At 41.1% G+C, this 20593-nt stretch overlaps 1 pseudogene; it reads left to right on the top strand.

Moving 5' to 3' along the window:
* Positions 1–11524: 11524 nt before the first annotated feature.
* Positions 11525–11952, top strand: LOC110203537 (PCNA-associated factor pseudogene; annotated as a pseudogene).
* The last annotated feature ends 8641 nt before the right edge of the window (positions 11953–20593 follow it).

Genomic DNA, 20593 nt, shown 5'->3' with positions numbered 1-20593 from the left:
AGAAAAATAGTTACCAAAAAGTACCTCCCTGGGCCTTCATTTATGTCTCAGAGGATGCTTTCAGCTCTCCATCTCAATTTCTTCCAATTTATAGTAACAAAGTCAGCCACTTCTTCACATAAAAGTGGAGTGAATGATGTCTAAGAAAAATATGTACACATCTTTAAAATATATATTTATTTATTTATGTTGTTAAATATTTCCCAATTACATGTAAAAAATTAACATTCATTTTAAAAAATTTTGAATTCCAAATTCTGTCACTCCTTTTCATCTGTCCCAATTCCCCGAGAAGGCAAGTAATATGACATCAATTATGCATATGAAGTCTTGCAAAACATACTTCCATATTGACCATGTAGCAAAAGAAAACATACACCCATGGACACAAAACAAGAAAAACTAAGAAAGTAAAGAAGTCTGCTTCAATCTGCACTCAGAGATCGTCAGTCCTCTCTGGAGGTGGGTAGTGTTTTTGAAATTGTCTGGAATCGTATTGATCACAGTAGCTAAGCCTTTTACAGGCTTATTATGTACATACCTTTCAAGGGCAGTTGTTTAATGTTGTCATGGCTGAAATCATAAAAGCATAGATACCAGAAGTAATAGGAGAATGTTTGTTTCCTTCTCTTCTCTAAAAATCTCAATCCTGCTTTCTGACTTCTTGTATCTCTGACCCAAACTTCTCACTAGATGGAACAGAAATGGGCAACCTGAGAATATAAATTACGCGAGAGTTGAACCTTCTGTTTGACAAGGATTACTGGAAAAACAAAAAAAGTAACTTGGCAGAAATTAAACTCAGAGCCACATTTTATATCTTGTACTACAATAAGCCCATATTGATATTCAACCCCAATATTAGATCACACCACAAAAAATGGAGAAGAAACGTGAAACATTCTGAAATATGATGCTGTACCATGCTTTCTACTTCTAAAGTACTTACCCAGACTGTGGCACAGCTTTAATACATATATAAAAGGCTTAGGGGTTCAGAGGTGTCCTGGGATCAAATCATACTCACCTACATTTATGTTAAAAAAAAAAACAATAAAAATGCTTTATCTTTATGTGACAGATTTTCACTTCGTAAAGTGTTGTCCCATACATTAATTACCCCAGGTGACTTTCCTCTCCCAAAAACTCTACGAGTTCTGTAGAATGGATATTTGGTCATAGGACTACAGATTTAAAGCTAGAGGCCATCAGAGGCCACCAATCTAACTGTTGAATGTTCTTTTCAATGTCTTAGATGAAGACATAGATGACATGCTCATCGCATTTTCAGATAACATAACTGGAAGGAACAGCTAACACAACGGATGATAGACTCAGGCTCCATAAAGATCCTGATAGGCTTAAGTATTGAGCTGACTCAAGGTGAAATTCGATAGGGACAAACTTAAAGTCTTGTACTTGGGTACAAAAAATCAATTCCACAAATTTAAGGTGGAGGAGGCATGGATAGATATCAGTTGTTCTGAAGAGAATCTGTGTATGTTAGTGGACTGCAGGCTCAATATGAGTCAGCAGCAGCATGATGGGACAGCCAAAAAAGCTAACACCACATTGGGCTGCCTCTAAGAGTGGCAAAGCCTCCAAGAATGAACAGGTCATAGTCCCAGTGTACTCTGTCCTCATCTGGAGTAGGATATTCAGTTCTGAGGTGACCCAGGACGTTGGTAGGTTGAAGAACGTCCAGAGGTGGGCAACCAGAATGATGACTTTCTTTCAGTCTCTGTTATGTGAGGGTCGGATAATGGAGCTGGGCTTATTTAGTCTGGGAAAGAGAAGATGGGAGGGGAAGCCTGGGTTCTAGGTCCCTCTCTTCCCCCTACTTAGCGATGTAGCCTTGGGTCTATATCTTAGCTTCTCTGAAGGAGGAAGGTCTCTAAAGTCCGTTCTAGCTCTGAAACATTCTATCCTGTTCCTTCTACTGCAACACAGGCCTAAATGTCAAAATTTGCTCAAGGTATGATTGTCATAATATTTTTGATGAGGAGTTCCTATTTTATCCATGAAAAAAAATAAGGACAGACATGCTGGATTGACTCACCTGGTTCAACAGTGGTAAAATGGAGGATAGGACCCAATGCTTGTATTACCATTACCAATACCTTGTATTTCCATTACACACACATGCACACTGCAGCCAGCTAATGGCACAGTGGATATAGTGTTGGGCCTGGAATCAGGAAGACCTGAGCTCAAATCTGACCTCAGACACTTACTAGCTGTGTGACCTTGGGCAAATCACTTAACCTCTGTTTGCCTGAGTTTCCCCACCTGTAAAATGGGGATAATAATAGCACCACTTCCCAAATGATCAAATGAGATAAATAATTATAAAAATGTATAAAAAGTATAAAGAAAGTAATTATAAATCACATAGTAAGCAATATATAAATGTTAGCTATTATTATTATTATCTCCCATTTCCCAGGACTATTCTGAAAGCAAAATTAGATGGAAAATGCTTTGATAACTCAAAGGTTGGAATTATTATGCACAAAATTAAAAAAATTATACTTTATTTAAACAATCATTTTTTAAAATACTGAGGTCCAAATTCTCTCCCTCCCTTCAGTCCCTCCCCCACTGATTTGAGAAGTCAAGCAAAAAAATAAGGTAAGTGAAAAAAGTATATGCATGGTAATTTAAAAACAACAACATCAAACCTGTTTTAGAGTTCACAGCATCACAGACCCAGAACTGGAAGGGATCGAGGATTTTGAGCTGGAAGGAGCATTGAAGGTCATTGAGTGCAACCTTGTTTTATGGATGGAGAAACTGAAGCCTAGAGAAGGTAGGTGACTTACTTGAGATAAGTGGTAGAAATGGGATTTGAACTCAGATCCTTGAACACCAAATTCTGCATTTATTTTACTATACTATACACTCCTTAGAAGAGGGCAGCTAGGTGGCACAGTGGATAGAGTGCAAGGCCTGGAGTCAGGAAGACCTAAGTTCAGATCTGGCCTCAGATGCTTACTAAGCTTTGTGACCTTGGGCAAATCACTTAACTGTTTCTGCCTCAGTTTCCTCATCTGTAAAATAAGCTGTAGAAAGAAGTGGCAAACCACTCCAACAAAATCCCAGATGGGATCACAAAGAGTCAGACACAACTGAAAATGATTATATGCCACACTCCTTAGAGGCCATGCTGATTAATTGTAGGGTCAAAGGTATCAGAGATTTAGAGTCGGAAGGATATCAGAGGTTATCTATCCCAAACACTTCATTTACATATTGAGGAAAGTGAGGGTCAGATGAAATGATTTGTCCAAGGGAGAGCTAGGATTCGCTCACACCCAGGTTCGCTGACCCCAGAGTCATTCCATGGCAGTTCCTCTTTTCTTCTCCATCATATATTTCCTCCTAAAAGAGATGTATTGTATATAGTTTCAGTTTAATTGAATTAGAATGGGTTGTATTTTCGTCATCTTAAAATTATTTCCTGATGGCCCTTGGGCATCTTATAGCCTCTTGATCAGGGGCGTTGCCAAACCAGCTGAGGACAGCGGTCATCAAGTTTCAGAGAGGTGTCTTGTGGGCTCCCTCTGGTGGATGTGGTTTTTCAACATGTTTTCTGCAGATTTGGGAGGTTGCTCATTTTTGCCAGAGGCATTTCCAGAAACAGCAGTGCAGATATTTGAGGTAACTAGGAGAGCCTGGAGACCCACAAATTAACCCTTTAATGGTTTCAGCTTCCTCTACCACCAAACCCTTCAGCAGAGCTGTTGACAAAAAGCAAAACAGTCTAATGTGAGTTTCAGGCCCTTTTAGAGAGAGATTTTTTTTTTCCCCTGGGGCTCACCCAATATATTCCAGCCCACGTGGTCTTCTCTCCCAGACTCAGCACCCACCTCTTAGGGATGACTTTGAAGGTATTTCAGGAGCAATGAATGAATGAAGGACTTGGAAGGTTGGGCCTGGGAAAAGGACAGAGATACAGGAAAGGACTGTAGGCCCTTCTCCGTAGGCCAGCCCTCAAGATAGCTATCCACACCGGGGGAATATCTGCCCAGGAGAAGGTGTGATTATGGATCATGGGATAAAGGGTCATGGATCCTTGGCATATCTCTGAGATCATACAGTGAAAGTGATAGGAAGGAGTAGGGAAAGGAGAACATTGTCTTTCCTGCTTTTCGCAAGCTTGTAAGATTTGAGATTGTCTAGTCTGTTACAATGCCCTCATTTGACAGATGAGGAAAAACAAGGCCCAGGACAAGTGACTTGTCCAAAGTTACACAGGTAGGAAGTGTCCAAGCCAGGGTTTGAATCCAGCTTCCAATTTCAGTATTGTTCCTACTTGCTCTGCCCAGGCCCCATCTCTAGGAGCTGTTTTTACTAGAATATTTCATAAATGTGGGAAACAAACCTAAGTCTAAACTGGGAAGGTGGTTTAAATGAGGGAGCTGGAAAGGTCCTTGACCTTCCTTGTCATCTTATGACTACCTGTCTGGGAAGGTCTCCTGTGAAGTCTCCCTAATTCCCATGAGTGTGTTTACTTCTCTTCCTATGTCTACTACAAATCCTCTCTTAGATGATCTGTGGGTTCCAATTTGGAGCCCATTGATAACCAGCACAAATGGAGTCCCTTTCCTCCAGTAAGGGGCCATTTTCTTCCAAGGAGTCCTGACTAAATCTGCATTTATTCGCCAGTCTTTTACCTCCCCCAGAATAATTTGGCAGCGAGCAGGCCTGCAGTCATGGTTGGCTTGTTCTGGCCTCTGTTTCCTGTTCTCAACCAGAGAGCAGAGGAAATCCGCAGGACTGGTGCCTGCTACCAGGGGATGTGTTGACTCCAAAGGAAATGCTCCACCTAAAATAATTCTGGTCTGCAGCCTCTGAGTCATTTTGGAGTCAGGATTGGAGTGCAGATGGATAACTAATTAACCCCAAAGGACTTGGGGTATGTGTGTGTGTGTGTGTGTGTGTGTGTGTGTGTGTGTGTGTGTGTGTGTGTATAAGGGAAGAGTAGGGACAAAGAATATAATGATAATAAAAATATCTGACATTTATCTTGTGTTTGAAGACTTGCAAAATAATTTTTCCACATTTGAGCACAAAGACTGCTCAGGAGGGCCTCCAAGTGTTTTTATCCCCATTTTACAAATGATTTCGAAACCTATAAGCAGCTGGCCCAGTGTCATATAGCTGGTAAGTCTCAGAGGTGGGATGGGAACCTAAGTCTTCCTTCTTCCAAGGTTCACCTTCTATCCACTATGCCACACTATCTCTATGAAGGTGTCTTAAAATGAAAAATTTAAAGATGAAAGTTTAGTATCAGGACCTCACTATCCTGATAGCTTTTATTTGGAGAGAAATTCCAGCTTGGGAGTTCAAAACATGTCAAGTGAAGCTTCTCCCATTGTTAGAAGATATGTTGGGAACTTAGGATATACACATACATGTGTAGAAACATATATGAGTTCACACGTATATATGTATGTATATAGGAAATATACATGTACTTATATAAGATATATATTATAAACATGCATAGGAAATATATAAGAGCATAATAGGGTAGATACATGAGTGTACATATTACATATGTAGTATACACATATATGAACTTACATAAGATATATGTATATAAGCACTTACATAGCATCATGCATATACACATATCCTATATAAGCTCCCAACATACCTTTTAACAATGAGAAACTTCACCTGACATATGTATATGCACATATGTGGCACCTGCATTATAGGCATATATTTATATTATATGCATATATTATATATATCTAATATCTATGCATGTCTAGATATCTAGATATTTATATGCATTGTATACATAGCACATATACAATTATATATAAGTAAATATATGGGTGTTATATGCATTATATATGTGCATATGCATATGTAATCATATGTAAACTCTCAATATCATATAAAAAGGATATATGTAATATATAGATATATACATACGTACACATTTATAGAAATTTATATTATATAAAAATATGTATAAAGATAGGCAGCCAGGTGTAGTACTTGAGGCTGGCCTGAGCGTCAAAAAGATCTGGATGCAAGACTTGTCTCAGACATATTGGTTATGTGACCTTTCTTAGGGCTTACAGGAAGCTAAGATGTGAACAGGTATTCATTAGCAATGGCAAAGGACCAAAAATTAAATAGATATTGGGAGTTCTGTGGAATTCACTTCCTAGTCAAAGACTGATCCTTTGGGAATATATTCAGATTACATGCATTCTTCGGTTTAAGGAAGATGAAGACAGTAGCAGAGAACCAGTTGAGTAAACACAATGGGAAGGAGGGTGCTTGTGAGGTGTCCGCCCAGCACCTGAGCTTCTGACCTGCTTTAACCTTTTTTGAATTCCACACTCCACAAGGCTCTTGTCAGCTTGCCAGCCAAGAATAAGGGAAGGAGTCCATGATCTCAGCTCAAAGCCTTCCCCTCACAGGCTGGACAAATCCTGTGCTTGCTTGGCCCTGCTAGATCCAGCTCACGGGTCACTTAGATTTTACTCAAGGAGCTAGATCCTGAATTCAAGCCTTTAGGTGATGCTATGTTTAGAAATGTGAAGACCTGGGATGTAGTTGAGTCAGGAAGGAGTAATCCTGGGATCAAGGCCATCAGATCTAGAGAGGGGAAAATGGGTGGGAGCAGGGCAGGAGATGGAGGAACTCACCTGAGGTGGAACCAATGGGAAAAAGAGTTTCTCATTGGACTAATTATGCTTGCTAACCAGATACTAAAGCTCATTTTTCTGCTCACTGCAGAAGTGCATAGAGCCTAGCACAAAGCAGGTGCTTAATAAATATTGGTTGATTGATTAAAAAAAAAGTTCTGTCAGCACCTTGTAAATTTTGGCACTTTGGGAGGGAGCAGAAGTCAGCCTGTTATAGTGACATCTCTGCCTTCAGAATCATCCCAAAGGAGTATGGAGCTCTGGGCCTTTCCTCGGGGGAGTTGGGAGGGTCATGGAAAATCATATTGTTATCTCCCTCCCTCCCCCAATATTTTTATACAAGTGAAACCCAATTAAAAGTGGCCTCAAGAGCATCCTTGAAGGAGAAACTCACAAAAGGATGGTAGGTAGCCCAGGTCTACCACGTGCCTAGGTGATGGTGGGGGATATGTGGTAGAATGAAAAGAGTGTTAGACTGAGATTCAAAAGACCTGAATTCTAATCCTGACTCTTGGGCAAGCCTCCTCACCTCTCTAGGTCCTCACTGCTTTAGTGAGAGGATGGGACTACATGGCCTCTTCCAGTTCTAAATCCTGTGGTCTCAGAGCACCAGGACCCTGCCCAGTAAATAGATAGATAGATAGATAGATAGATAGATAGATAGATAGATAGAGCAGTATTAACACACGCTTTGTGACGTCAAGGATGTCCTGGCTCCATAGCTAAAACTCACGGATTGAGGGTTGGGCGGGGTCATGAAATCCAACCCCCTTGTTTTATAAAAGAGGAAGCTGAGATCCAGGTGGGTGAAGGGTCCCAACTCAAGTCATCTGGGTGATGTATGTGATAGCCAGGATGGGAACTCAATTGTCTAGCTCTAAGCCCAGAATTCAAATTTTCAAGTAATTTTTAGAAAATTGATCGTTTTCATGTAGAAACCTGGAATTCTAGAGTTGGAAAAGATCCCAGGGATCCCCAAATGCACCCAAGCCTGGCTGCACTGAGCCCTCTTTCCACTGCATCTCCATCTTTCATCCCAACCCCCTAGGGCCTAGTGGAGGTACCCAGAGAATTGAGATAATGGATGACCTAAAAGGGAACCAGGAAAATTGCTCTGGTCAGCCAGTCAAGCAATGTCATCCTCTTCCACAGAGAGGCAATGTTCACTGTGGATAGAGGGGCCATTCCCAATCATCTTGACTTTTATCTTGCCCATCGGACTGCAATGACTGTGGAGGAGAGAGTGAGGCTGATGACTTTTGTACGGCTCTGCCTTGCTTAAATCCAATTGATGCACATGTAAAGATAACATCCTCATGATGTCATGGGTCCTCTTCAAGAAAGAAGGATGAGCAACAATGGTGGATAGAGTGCTTGATTTGGAACTAGGTGGATACAGGTTTGAATTCTCCCTCTGATGCTTATGAGCCCTGTGACCACAGACAAATTGACATGGTCTCTCTGAGTTTTAATTTTCTCATCTGGAAAATAATAGACTGAATGGCCTCTAAGGTGTTTTTTGATTCTATATCTATGACCCTATGACCTGCCACAATATTCCAGACCAAGTTTGTATCTGAAAATGGCCAATAGCCCCTCGTAACACTTCCTTTACCATTTTGAGTGACCCATTCCCTATTCCACATATGCACTTTTCTCATGCTGCCCCATCCAGGTCCACCTTCTTGGTTTTACCTGTACAGCGTTGATTAGGGACATCAGTTCCAGGATCAAATTGATGATTTAAAAGCTTTGCTTGGGACTCTGTGGATTCCAGTGGAGTCTGTGGACATGCCCACTGAGAAGATTTGGGGACATGTGTTGGGATATACCTATTGTTGTTGAAGATGAAGGCATCTCCTTAAATCTCATCAGTTGGGGAGGAAATGATTGGGTTGCACTGTTGGAGCTCAAAGCCATGACTTTGTGGCCATTTGGCCTATGCAGAGGTGCAGGAAGTATCCATCACAAAGTTAGCCTTTTTTTCCTTTTAAGAGAATTCCAGAAAGAACATAGATCAGAGATCTGAGACTGCACAACTGTCTAGGACAAGAGTTTTTAGTCTGGGATCCTTAGACTTCAAGGAGTCTGTGAATTTGGATGGGAAAACAAAATACAGCTTTATTTTCACTAATCTATTAACTGAAATTTAGCATTTCCTTCAACTGTCCTTCACCAGACTGCCAAAGGTGCCCATGATTCCAAAAAGCTTAAGAATGCAACTGACCAATTATCTCAATCCTTTTGGGGTCATATTTTTGTTCCAAAGATGGCAGAAACTGGGGGCAGGAAGAGAGGAACAAGAGAGGAGCAAATGCCCCCTGGATAGAGAAGGGGGCATTTTCAGGACACCATTGACTTCCTGGAGAGTTCAGGATCTCAGATTTCTAGAGGCAGGGAGATACTGGGTAGCACCCACCTGAAGATTGCCTTTTTAGCAACCTCAAATTCGAGAGTTCTAGGACTTGACTTTTAGTGAGAAAAAGGGGAGTGTCTGTATACTGACAGCTTCTTGGGGAGAAAAGGGGTAAATACATTACACACCCCAGGTCTCCCCACAAACACAGCTGGAGGAATAGGGTTGAAGTATGTGTGAGAGGGTAAAAACTCACTTAACCCACTATATCTGATTTGGCCTCCTCCCCCACCGTGCTTCACAGCCATCTGTGAGGAAACCAGAGCCTACTCATCTTGCCATCGGCTCACAGATGGCATACGTATCACCTCCCCACCTTGTTTTCTACCTCCTACTCTTTGAAGCAATACTGCTATCTCTGTTGGAAAGCTCATCATAACCAATTACTCTATGGCAACACTCACAATCCCTGTGAATCATCAGATTGAAACCACTTCGTCTGGCTACCACTCCTTTACATGTTGATTGGTTTTGGGATAATATAAGTCCTTTATATTATTTTTCTGCATTTTCAGTGGAGTGAAATAAAAGCTCTCTTCTATCTGGTATTCACTGTTACCTTGAGTGCTTGAGCAGAAGCTGGGGCCCCTTTTACCCATACCTATGCAGACCTGTAGGCGAGCTACATTTGAGTTCTATTCTGAGATTCCCAGAGGAAATTCTGAGTGGGATCAAAGAAGTATGATTTTATGTTTAATAAGAATGTATATGGATAGCCTATATTAGATTTCGGGCCATCTTGGGGAGGGAGTCGGGAAGGGAGGAGGAGAAAAATTTAAAACTCAAAAGCTTGTGGAAGGGATTATTGATAAATCAAAATAAATTAATTTAAAAAAGAAAAAAAAGAAAAAAGAAGTATTACTTTGAGGGGAAAGCATTAAGATTAAAGTCTGGCATTATAATTCAGACCTAGTGCTACTAGGACATGGGATTTATATACTCCATTCTCAAGACCTCATCAAAATGTTCTAGTCATGGCTTTCATTCCCTTAGGGCCCTTCTTTCTCTTAAAGAAATAGCAAAACAACCTGAATTAAAATACTTAATTTATTAAGTATAATTAAGTATTAAGTTAATGCTTCATCCCTTCTAATTAGCTCTGCATTCTAAAGGGCCTTTCTAGAGGTAGTGACTTTATCGGTGACTTTGCATAAAGACTTTGATGGCACTCTTTTCAAATTTGAAGATGGCATGAAGCTATAAGTGAGACTTAACATACTAGAAGAAAAAGGCAGGATTCAAGGTCTTGGAAGACTAGATTCTAGTGATATCAAACACAGGGCCTAAAGGTTGTGTGCAGCCTACAACACTCCCAAGTTAAAATGTAATTTTATTTAAATTAAGTTAAAATGTAATTTTAAATGTTGGGAACATTTAACAAAAATACAATAAAACACATGTAATATTAAAATTTAAAACTAAGTCAATATATGGCCCCCAGTGACCTCTATGGATGGACTAATGGTCCTCATTTTTATTCCAGTTTGATGCTGTTGGGATAGAATATTAGGCTGGGATTAAATTAACCACCAGGGGGTGCTGGATAGTTTCCTTACCTTGTTGAACACTAGGCCCAAAACACCGGAATTCCTACACTTTCTTGGGCTGTTATGAGCTCTACCCAACACCAGAGGGCACTTAGGGTAAATGGCAACCTCCCTGCTAGAAAGACTAAACATCTGCCATTGAATGCAATAAGGAAGGAGAGACGGTGTTCTGGGGGTTCGTGGATAATGGCCACCAGCATCTGGATTGGGTAACAAAATCAAACTTATTTAAACCACCATTATAATGCCTGTCTGCTCATGATTCTTTTCAAACCTGGGAAACACCAAGCCACCCTGTGAGCACGCCTCAAACTCAGGAGTTCCACATCCCAGTTAAGGTGCTGAGACTCAGACCTTCCAAATATCCTCTCCCTCTGGGAGCTGAGAAGTATTCCTAATGCTTTTCTACTCATGACTTCCCAGAAGGTCAATTACTAGTCAGTCAATCAGTTGAAGAAATTTGAGACCCAGGACATTGATTCTTCTTCCTCTAGTTGCTTTTCATTGACCTACTACCTAGTTGCTGGCTGGTTCAATAGACTGAATACTCATTTTGGAGTCAGAGAGCATAGATTCAGACACATATATCTACCTGTGTAGATATGAAACTTCCTTGGGTCTGTTTCCTCATCTGTAAAATGAGGGCATTGGACTAGATGACCTCCAAGTTGTCTTCTGCTCTAGACCTATGATCTTCTATACTCACATCCTGCTCTTCAACTGTATTCCAGTGTGACTGGGTTCTATGTAGAGCTCTTTCCTGATTGCTCTCATCCCTTCTTCATCACTAGTAGAGAGGGCTTTCCAACTGCATAGGTCTTGGGAGGATCCAACCTCTGTCTATTGGTTTTGTCCCTGTTGTTTCGTTGCCCACTGCCACTTTGGTCATGATGTGGACTAAGGCTGACTGCGTGCCAGGCTCCTACCACAAAGTGGTGGCGGCTTGAGTGCCCCAGGAGGCTCTGAGTCACTCCAGCTCCACCAATGCCTCTCTGCCTCCATCTTGGAAAGTTGGAATTAAATATGCAGGTTGGAACCTAGTATGTGTACTGCCAACACCCAAGTGGCAAAAAGAAATTGAGAATTCTTTGGGATGTCATCTAAACACTCAGAAAAAGAGAATCAAATTCCTGATGAAGCAGAGGCAGGAAATAGTGGTTTAGGAAAACCTAAAAGAAAATCTCATCCTTTGCAACCTGGTCCCACAGAAGATGATGGATGCCCAGATGAAGAGGAGAATATTCTCATGTATCTTTGCTTTCATCAGAATTCTAGGATGTACATTTGTGTAAATATGCTTGTTTATAATGGTTAAGGTTTAATTTTTTTGTACATCACTAGTAGAGTAATGAAATGGAGGACAGCGGTAGGCAGGAGAGAGAACCCCCAGCTGCTATTCTTCCCACTAAATTTTTACATACACACACATACACACACACACACACACACACACACACACACACACACACGCAAACATACACATCATTGCCCCATTTGGGAACACTGGCTTCCTCTCCAGCTGAAGCTTGGTGAACATGCCTTCTTTCTTTCCCTCTCTTCTTCTTCCTGCTTGCCATCCTCCAGGCACATTCTCACACTATTAATTACAGCAAGGAGGTGGTGGGGACTTCCAGAATGAACACTTTGTAAAACCAGTAGTGAGAAAAACTGGAGAAAAAATGATTGATATAGGAGTCTCTGCAGCACCATCAGCACCATGTCATCTGAAAACACCTAGCATATAGGGAATCCCTAGAGATGTCAAACATCTTTGCTGAGACTATTTCTCCCTGTTTTAGGACTCACTTGGTATTAATAATCAGAAGGTCATCAAGTGATGTCACCTCTGTTGTTACATTTGTCAGGTAATCATGAATGATTCTGACATATATGTGGAAGATGTCTTGTTAGAGTAGAACCTTTAAGGTGACATTTTGAGGGAAGAAACAATGAACTGATAGAGATCTTGTATTCTCTGCAGTAATCAAATTGATACTACCATTCCAGGAAAGGACATCTCAACCAATTAACTTTTGACTTCATTCATCTTGTCTGTGACTGTAAAGTCCCAAACACCGCCCCCTGGCCATCATTCCTTTATATATGTTGTCTCCTCTTTTAGAAATGCAAATTTCTCAAGAGCGACAGCTATCCTTGTGTGTGTGTGTGTGTGTGTGTGTGTGTGTGTGTGTGTGTGTGTGTGTATCCCCAGTGCTTAGAACTCGGGTATAATTAGGTCTCAATAAATTATTTTACATTCATTCATTTATTCACTCATCTATTCATTATAGTCAATTGTAGTAACTTCAGTGATAACTGCTATGTAAATCATTCCCAAATCATATATTTGGCCTGAATCTGTCCTCCAGAGTCCAGGCTTTTCTTTCAAGGCTCAGGATACCACTACCTATAAATAGCCCTTCTGAATTCTCCCCCTTCAACTCCTCCCTCTACATACACACTTCTACCTGAAAGTGTTCTTCTACCTCTTTACATTTTCTTAGGGCACTTTGAATCTTTCCTTTGCCCTGGTCACTCCATATCCCGTATCTCGTATTCTCCTCAATTGTATACTTATCCTATCTTTCTTAATAAAATGTATGTTCCTTGGGGACAGAATTTTTTTCATTTTTATCTTTGTACTCTCAATGTCTGGCACAAAGTAGGAGCTTAACTAAATCTTAACTGAACTGAATGAGGAAATAGAGTCAGAGAGGGAAAGTGACTTTTGCACAAGGCATACAAAATTAGCGACAGAAGTAAAACAAAACTCAATTCAATAAGCAAAACTTACTATGTGCAAAGCTCCTGCAAAATGAGGATAAAAATACCTATGCTGCTACCTGAGAAGGTTGCTGGGAGCAATGTACTCTGTAATAATAACAGCTCACGTTTGTTTGGTACTTTAGGAGAGTAAGGGGAATAAGCATTTATTAAGTACCTACTATATGCCAGGCACTTTGCTAAGCATTTTACAAATGTTATCTCATTTGATCCTCACAACAACCTTCAGAAGTAGGTGCCGTTATTTTCCTCATTTTATAGTTCAGGAAACAGGCAAATAGAAGTGAAGTGACTTGCCCAGGGTAAGATAACTAGTAAGTGTATGGTGGCTAGGTGGTGCCATGTATGGAACTCAGGAAGACCTGAGTTCAAATCCAGCATCAGACACTTACTGGCTGTGTGATCCTAGGCAAGGATCTTTCACTTCTGTCTGCCTCAGTTTCCTCATCTGTAAAATGGAGATTATTATCATAGCCCCTCCCTCTAGGGTTGTTGTGAGGATCAAATGAGATAACATTTGTAAAGCACTTAGAACACAACAGGCGCTTCATAAATGCTTGTTTCCTTCCCTTCTCCTGCATCCCAATCCCCATTCATGATACCACCCTCCGTTGTAGGTGATTGTCTTCGTCATTCTCCTTGTGCCTCAGATCTTATAGGTATCCATCAGATTTAAATTCTTGCTTTGGGTCCCTGCTCCATTAGGATAAACTCATTAACAGCAGTTGTTGAAAGCATATTACATTAGGTTACTGTCCTCTAACAGAGAAATGATTTTTCCCCCTAATACATAGAAAGAAGAGAGGCTGTTAATTCAGTGATATCTTATCCAAACCATCCTTTCCACAGCTGACAAATATTGTCAAATCATGGACCTGATCATGTTACTCTCCTACTCAAAAATTTTAAGTGACTCCCTATTGCCCTAGAATAAAATTCAATTTTCAGCCTAGCAAGAAAAGCTTTCCTTAAGCTGTCTCTCATCTGCCTTGTCTGATACTTCCTTTATACTATTCTTTACAAATTCTGTTTTCCAACCATGCTGGCATATTAGTCTGGTCCTCAAACGTGTCATGCCATCTGCAGTCACTTGGCATTTGTAAAGACAATCCTTCAAGTGTGGAATACACTTCCTGTTCATCTTTCCCTCTTGGAATTCTTTGCTTCATTCAAGTCTTCATTCAGATGTCACCTCCTACAGGAAGCCTTTCTTGATCCACACTCCCCACCTCTCACCCCCTGTTTGTTGGTGTTCTTTCCCATCTCAAATTAAACTGCATTTATTCATCTGTGTGCATGTTGTATCCCCTAGAATATGAGAATAGCAGCTTCTTCATTTTTGTCTTCCTTCTACCTAGTGCCTTGCACACAGTAGGTTCTTACTGAATTCTTAAATTGAGTTAGTTCTTATTAATAACTCATTGGCTAGCTCATACTTCTCTTACACCCTAGCCCTCATATTTCTAAAGTTTTGTCTAGGCAGAGCAAATCTGATTAGTTCAATCCATGATTAGAGAAGAGATCGTCCTATCTACTCTTCACAGACACCACTCCAATCTCATTATATCCCTGAGAAGTCACAAGCTCATGGTGCATGTCTTATGAATGGTGGCATTGAAGCAGAAGGGTTGAGCGGACCAGCACAGTTGGGTTCAGACCTTAGCCCTATTGTTCTCTTGGGTACTTTGAACTTCCCTAACATTTTTCACAACTGTCCCCTTTTCTCCACCCACAGGGGCACTGTCCTATTTCAGGTCCTTACCCCTTCTTGCATTGCAACAATTTCCTAGTTGGTTTTCCTATAGTCATCTCTTTTCCCTAATCCACCCTCTGCTGCCAAATTGATATTCCTAAACTCCAAGTCTAATCCTGCCAATTCCTTATTCAATCAGGTTCAGGGGCCTCTTATTACCTCTAGGCTGCACAGTAAAGAGTTGGTCTTTGACTATCCCCTCAACACTTCCCAGTCCAGAAAGCTCAGAAGGTAATCAATGTAAGAGGCTGGTTAGGAAGTGTTAAACTAACTGTGTAAATATGACCACATCTGGAAATCCCTTGACCAAGTATTAACAAGTCCCTTGCCTGAATGAGAAAGGGATCCTGGTCATTGGGGGAGAAATTATTGGTCGTGCCCCCAGGTAGCCCTTAAAAGACTGTTGCACAATTCAAGAGTTGGAGGAGTCTAAACTGGGAGGAACTTTGTGGGTTGCGATGCCATCTCCCTCTCCCCAATTGGCCATAGCATATAGGAGCATTGCTATTTGCCCAGTAGGAGACACTCCACCCAGTAGTGTGAGATTTAGTAAGTGCATTAAAGTTTGAGTCATAGCTGAGGGAGCAGAAGCATACACTGTCCAGTCACACACAGACAGAGAGGTGGTGATTTGAGAGAGGAAGTAGTTTCAAGGAGTGGGAGCTCTCGTGACCAAGAAGAGAGCCAAATGTAGAGTAAAGGGACAATTATTCTTCACAGATGACAGTTGAACTGTGGTGAGGAGTAGACCCAAGGAGTTCAGCTGAGTAACTAGCTCAGCAGGTTACATGAGACATGGTACGTAGGGGCAGCTCTGTGAGGACTCCACAAAGAAATACACTGGTGTCCTATAGGACTAGAAGTATGAATTGCCTTGGCCACATGTGATTCCTACATCTTTGGTTCAGTTGTTTCAATCAAGTCCAACTCTTCATGACCCTATTTGGGATTTTCTTAGCAAACTTACTGGAGTGGTTTGCCATTGCCTTCTCCAGCTCATTTTACAGATGAGGAAACTTGAGGCAAACAGGGTGAAGTGACTTGCCCAGGGTCACACAGCTAGTAAGTGTCTGAGGCCAGATTTGAACTCAGGAATATGAGTCTTCCTAACTTCAGTCCTGGCACTCTATCCACTGTACCATCTAGCTGCCTCCCCACTATATCCCTGATTTATGGCTATTGTCTCCATGCTTATGCCCACCCTTTCTATGGATACCATGTGAATTTGTGGGAGAGGACACTCCAGGTTTATAGGGGTGGGGTGTAGTAATTGTTCTTCCTATGTTATCATAGTAATTGCTTTTGTGTCTACTGGCTGACTGCTATTGGGAAGAACGCTAGCAGGGTCTCATGCAACAAAGTTTTAGGAGTAAGCCCTTGGATTCTTCAAGAAACCTACATTCTCTAGGGCTACTGCCTGTAAGTGTGAATACTTTGGGCAAATAGCCCTGAGAGGGTGTTACAGATAAAAATGCAAACTCCTCTGTTTACTATTTAAAGTTCTTCACAATCTGGCTCCAACCTTTTTTTTCCCAGGCTAATCACACATTGCTCCTTCTCACAGACTCAAATTGGCACCATTGCTTGGCTCTGTTCTTATTCCTATTCCCCAAATGCCTTCCCTATTAAATTCTGAATCAGGAAACAAGGAATTCCCCTTGAGGTTCAGCTCAAGGGCCACATTCTAAAAAGAAGCCTTTCCTGGCTCCCCCAGTTGTTAGATCTGTCCACTCCCATGACTTTGCACTTATCTTTTTCATATATTTTGCTTTTATTTATCTGTGCATATGTTGCTTCTTCTTGGTCAACCGTAAACAAGTCAAAGGTAAGGACTCCTTCATTTTTGTCTTTGACTCTCAGTACTGGAGCACTGCAGTCATTCAATAAATGCTGGTTGAATTGAACTGAAATCACTGCCATTCTCTGCAACTTATTTTCCTCATCAGGAATACCTGGGAACCAAATGATTTCAAAATTCCTTTCCAACTTTGGAAATCGTATGTACAGAAAAAAGGGGCAATGACCTGCCTAACATGACATGGACTCAAGGGGCCTGGAATAAATATTTTGTTTAGAGTGTGATTTCTGGGGAACTCTTTAAAAATATATCCCAAGCCCTGCTTACTCCCAATGCCAGCCAAGGGTGGAGCCTCCAAGGTCCTTCACTCACACCAGCCCTTTCCTCCTCTCCCCTTCCCACATCAGATGACCAGAAGAGCTAATCATTTTAAAGGACCATGACCTTTGTTTCTATTTCTGCCACCTATTGTAATATTAATAACTAGTAATAACAATAATAGCTCACATTTAAATAACAATTTTACAAAGACATTTCCCTTACAATAACTCTGTGATGAAAGATAATATTATTGCCTACCTTATAGGGGAAAAGAGTAAGATTCAGAAAACTTAAACAACTTATATAGAGGCATCTCAGGGTTGCAGTGGATAGAATTCAGGGCCTCAAGTCAGGAAGACCTGAGTTCAAATCTAGCCTCAGACACTAATTAGCTCTGTGACCCTGGCAAGTCACTTAACTTCAGCTCGCCCCAGTTTCCTCATCTGTAGAATGGGGATCATAATAGCACCTACCTTTCAGGGTTGTTGTGAGGATCAAATGAGATAATAATCGTAAGGCACTCAGCACAGTGCCAGGCACATAGTAAACTGTATATAAATATTAGCTATTATTATTAGCACAACTGCCTGGCACATAGTAAGCTCTATGTAAATATTAGTTGTTATTATTATACAATACCTAGCATGTAGTAGGCAGTCCTATTCTATTATTATTCATGCTGTCTTGAATAAATATTTCTGCATTTCAGCGCTCTTCCTGGCTACTTTCGATGTGGTCACACAGCTAGGATGCTGCCAGGCCCAGCCAGGGCTTCTGACTCCTCAGGGCAGTACAGGATGTTGTTGCCTGCCCGTTATCCTGGGGATGCTAACAATAGGCACAAACCTCCCTTGAGGGACATCATTTAGAGAAATAGGTGAGATTTAGGGATAGGAAGATCCGAAAAATCATTTAGTATGACCCCTTTGTTTTATTCTTGAGGAAACCAAAGTTCTCAAAACATCAGGCAGTAACTGACTAAAGAGCATTTATTAAGGGCTTACCAGGTATCTGGCAGCAGAAAAACAAATGTGAAAGGAAGGTGTCTATGGGAAATGGCTTTACAGAATTCAGTGTCTCCAAAGAGGAAAGGATGTCAGAGGCCATTGCCTTCAGCCAAAAGCAGGCAGGGATAGTCTCTATGCCATCTCTGAGAAGGACTAGCCTCTGTCTAGTATTGGGGAGCCCCTTGTCTCCAGTGGCATTCTGTCCCACTCTGGGAGAGCTCTAACTGTGGAGAAGTTTTCCCTTATATAGCTACTAGCACCTCAGGGGCTGGGCTGTGTACGGATTTCCCCACTTTCTTCACCAGGGATGATACATGTTACATTTACACAGGGATGGGATGTGGGTCAGGGTAAGAAGTATTTTCTCCCCCCAGCCACAGCAACAGAGGGCCGCTCTCTGTTGGGTGAATTAGACAGGAAAGATTTCTCATCAAGAAGACTGTGTGACCTTGGGCAAGTCACTTAACCCCAATAGAAGAAGAAGAAGAAGAAGAAGAAGAAGAAGAAGAAGAAGAAGAAGAAGAAGAAGAAGAAGAAGAAGGAGAAGAAGGAGAAGAAGGAGAAGAAGGAGAAGGAGAAGGAGAAGGAGAAGGAGAAGGAGAAGGAGAAGGAGAAGAAGAAGAAGAAGAAGAAGAAGAAGAAGAAGAAGAAGAAGAAGAAGAAGAAGAAGAAGAAGAAGAAGAAGAAGAAGGAGAAAGGGGTTGTGATGGAAGCTTCTTTTTGTGTTGATAATCATGAGGTAAGGAAGGCAAGTGAAGCCAGGAGCTTCATGGGGGACCAGGAGGAGCCTGGCAGGTGGACAAATAAGGGGCAATTCCTACTGGCAAACACAAATTTCAGGTAGGGACACTAAGCCATTCACCCTGAGGACTTCAAACCCTCCATCACAGTGGAGAGGATTCTTGTCCAGACTTTGTCCTATCAGAGTCTGAGTCTTTTGGAGAAGCTCATTTCCCAAACTGCTGGGGGTGTGTGAGGAGCAGAATGAAACTGAATTTATTCAAAAATGTGGCCAGAGACTTTTTCTATTACGTTATTATCCATTTCTATCTTGATTAAATATTTCAGCATTTCAGTGTTCTTCCTTGCCTAGGTCTGTCGGTGTGGTAAACAGCTGAAAATCTAGGCTTGTATTATTTTTCCAAGGTCCCAGTTTTTATATTGGGTGGCGACAAGTGAGCTAAGACAAGTAAATTACAATTTAAAATCTTCCTCAATTTTTTTTTAATTTTTAAAATTAAAATTTATTTTAAATTAATATTCACTTTTTTCTTCCTCTCACCCCACCTCCAATTTAAAAGAAACAAATTGAAAACAATACCCTTGCAGCAAATAAATTGCCCTCATTTGAATCTAAGTCTGGGAGAATCCAGAGATGGAGATACATGCTGACAATTTAGTCACCCATTACATTGGTAGGTTAAAAAGTAATTTTGCCCAAATGAGTAGGCAGAAAAAGTCTAATTCTGCTTAGCATTTTGACATCATCGAATACCTGAAAACGCTTCTCCTGTTTTCTCCAAGTTTTTTCTTCTTCAGGCTAACATTCTTAGGTCCTAACCTATCTTGGTTTCCAGTCCCTTCACTCTCCTCATTGCCTTCCTCTGGACTTAGCAGTGTTCTTCCTAATGGAACAGTTATTCCACCCCAGCAACATCTGCTGGGCATCACTAAAACATCACCGTCAGAACTGAAGGCAGTACTCTAGATATGTTCTGACCAGGGCAGAGGATAGAATAACCGTCTTCCCTATTCCTGGACCCTATGCCTCTTTTAATGTGGCCTCAAACTGCACAATAGGACCATGGATGTAGTGTTGGAAGGGACCTTAGAGGCATTTAAATCCAACCCCTCATTTCATAAATAAGGAAACTGAGGCACAGACAGATTAAGTGACTTGCCCTGAGTCACATAGCTAATAAGTATCAGAGACAGGATTCAAACCCAAGTCTTTCTGCCGTCATGTCCAGCCCTCTAGCCATGCCACACTGCCTCTATATTTGAGTTTTCCACCCCCCTTATTCAACTTGACACATAATTTTAAGGTGTAGGATCGTATTTATCTTGTCTCTTAACTTTTCTGTTAACAACTCTTTTCAAATCTAGGGAACATACCAAATTATGTTAGGTTTTTTTTTTTAATTTTGCAAATTATAAAATGGAGTAGTCACTCCCTTCCAACATTTCCATTATTTCTGCTTTAGCAATCCTTTTCTCCTTATGGGACAGAATCAAGTTCAGAATAGCAATTCTCCTCATTGCTTCCTTTGTCTTTTGAAGAATGCAGTGATCT

Source organism: Phascolarctos cinereus, unplaced genomic scaffold (assembly GCF_003287225.1).
Source record: "Phascolarctos cinereus isolate Bilbo 61053 unplaced genomic scaffold, phaCin_HiC Scaffold_7;HRSCAF=346, whole genome shotgun sequence".
NCBI lineage: Eukaryota > Metazoa > Chordata > Mammalia > Diprotodontia > Phascolarctidae > Phascolarctos > Phascolarctos cinereus.
Note: the sequence above shows the minus strand (reverse complement) of the source record. Positions and strands in the feature narration are given on the sequence as shown.